Genomic DNA, 2426 nt, shown 5'->3' with positions numbered 1-2426 from the left:
AATAAATTAAATTATCCACAATGTGCAAAGAGTGCTTATAAATATTCTAAAAATACAATTCAGCTGTTAAAGGCAATTTAAAAAGCGAGTAGAATACATATATTTTTTAAATACTTAAAAAATTAAAAAACAGTGTCACAGAGGAATCAATAGAGTAAAAACAAGTATAAAAAACTCATTAGAAAGTTCCAAACTTGTTTTTAAAATTTAGGAAGTTTAGAGTAAAAATGCAAAGCTTATCTGTAATAGTTCATTTCAGGCAATGGTAGCTATTCCAACGCGTTTATGAGACAGGATTCCAATTGTCTCATCAGGGCCAGCTTTTGACATCACTTCCGGTTAGTCACTTTTGGAAATGCGCTCTTAGCATAAAACGATTAAAACATATTCAAAACATATGAATGTAACATAAGTCAACCTTGGTGGACTGTCCATAAGTCTAATATCAGTTCATGTTTATTGTAGAGTGACACAGGGCCCCCGATCGTGCAAGGACTTCTGCCTTTCTCCGCTCTGCTTCCGCCCAATGCTGACGTCACATCCTTTCTACCATTCACCAAATGTGTCTGCGTTCGTGATGTAGCGTCCGCCATTTTGTTGGAGTCTATGCGCAGCTGTACTCGTGGTCCGGTTTATCTCATCCCGACAGGTACTCCAGGCTATCTCCAGCTCCTATCTTCTTTAGCTGTAACATCAGATCTGATCCCTGCTGAGCACTATGATTGACGCTCGCATATCTCCTTCCTGTTGTCCATATTGCGGTTGTCATAGTAACCGGGACACCATCTTCCCGTAAGCAGCTGATGATTTGAAAGGAGGCCAGATTAGTGAATCTAATCATAAATAAGAAATATACAGAAAAAAACGGAGCCTGGCTAATAGCACAAATCATAACGTGCTAAGGTGTATTTGGATTCTATATATTAACATGAATCGCATCATATAAGTGTGGTAAAAAATAAGAATAAAAATAAGCGTCATGATTTTGTTAAAAAAGTAGATGTATTCATATAGTGGGTGTTGATTGTCCAAGATCCAGGATAGAAATTTTTTTTCTTTTTTAAAAAAAAAATATATATAGGTGGAATAAATAAGATGAAATAAAATAAAGTCAATATTCCATAATGCAGGCCAGTCAGCAGAAAGATCTTCATTTTCATTGTGATTTTCTGATATTCCATAAATCTTCGGCTCGTATGCGACCCATAATCCTTAAGATGAACTGAGTGGCTATTGTACGCCTTACTGTGGATAATAAACTACAACACTGAGTATTCCCAGGTGGTTTCCCATCCAAGTACTGACCCAGCCCAATTGTGCTTAACTTCCAAGATCAGACGAGATTGGGCGTCAGTACAATGGTAAGGTTGTAGATACTTGTTATAGAATTATGGAATATTGACTTTATTTTATTTCATCTTATTTATTCCACCTATATATATTTTTTTTTTAAAAAAGAAAAAAATTTTCTATCCTGGATCTTGGACAATCATCACCCACTATATGAATACATCTACTTTTTTAACAAAATCATGACGCTTATTTTTATTCTTATTTTTTACCACACTTATATGATGCGATTCATGTTAATATATAGAATCCAGATACACCTTAGCACGTTATGATTTGTGCTATTAGCCAGGCTCCGTTTTTTCTGTATATTTCTTATTTATGATTAGATTCACTAATCTGTCCTCCTTTCAAATCATCAGCTGCTTACGGGAAGATGGTGTCCCGGTTACTATGACAACCGCAATATGGACAACAGGAAGGAGATATGCGAGCGTCAATCATAGTGCTCAGCAGGGATCAGATCTGATGTTACAGCTAAAGAAGATAGGAGCTGGAGATAGCCTGGAGTACCTGTCGGGATGAGATAAACCGGACCACGAGTACAGCTGCGCATAGACTCCAACAAAATGGTGGACGCTACATCACGAACGCAGACACATTTGGTGAATGGTAGAAAGGATGTGACGTCAGCATTGGGCGGAAGCAGAGCGGAAAAAGGTAGAAGTCCTTGCACGATCGGGGGCCCTGTGTCACTCAACAATAAACATGAACTGATATTAGACTTATGGACAGTCCACCAAGGTTGACTTATGTTACATTCATATGTTTTGAATATGTTTTAATCGTTTTATGCTAAGAGCGCATTTCCGGAAGTGACTAACCGGAAGTGATGTCAAAAGCTGGCCCTGATGAGACAATTGGAATCCTGTCTCATAAAGGGTATAAAAAGTGGCAAACCCTGTTCATTAGCACCCCTTGATGAAGTCCCCAAGTGGATGAAACGCGTTAGTATAGCTACCATTGCCTGAAATGAACTATTACAGATAAGCTTTGCGTTTTTACTCTAAACTTCCTAAATTTTAAAAACAAGTTTGGAACTTTCTAATGAGTTTTTTATACTTGTTTTTACTCTA

General features: G+C 37.3%; 1 pseudogene; it reads right to left on the bottom strand.

The window, feature by feature from the left end:
• Window positions 1-1256: 1256 nt before the first annotated feature.
• Window positions 1257-1375, bottom strand: LOC148473221 (5S ribosomal RNA; annotated as a pseudogene).
• Between the last annotated feature and the right edge of the window lie 1051 nt (window positions 1376-2426).

This window comes from Taudactylus pleione, unplaced genomic scaffold (assembly GCF_031769625.1).
Source record: "Taudactylus pleione unplaced genomic scaffold, aTauple2 ptg000953l, whole genome shotgun sequence".
Lineage (NCBI taxonomy): Eukaryota > Metazoa > Chordata > Amphibia > Anura > Myobatrachidae > Taudactylus > Taudactylus pleione.
This window is presented reverse-complemented; position numbering and strand designations above follow the sequence as displayed.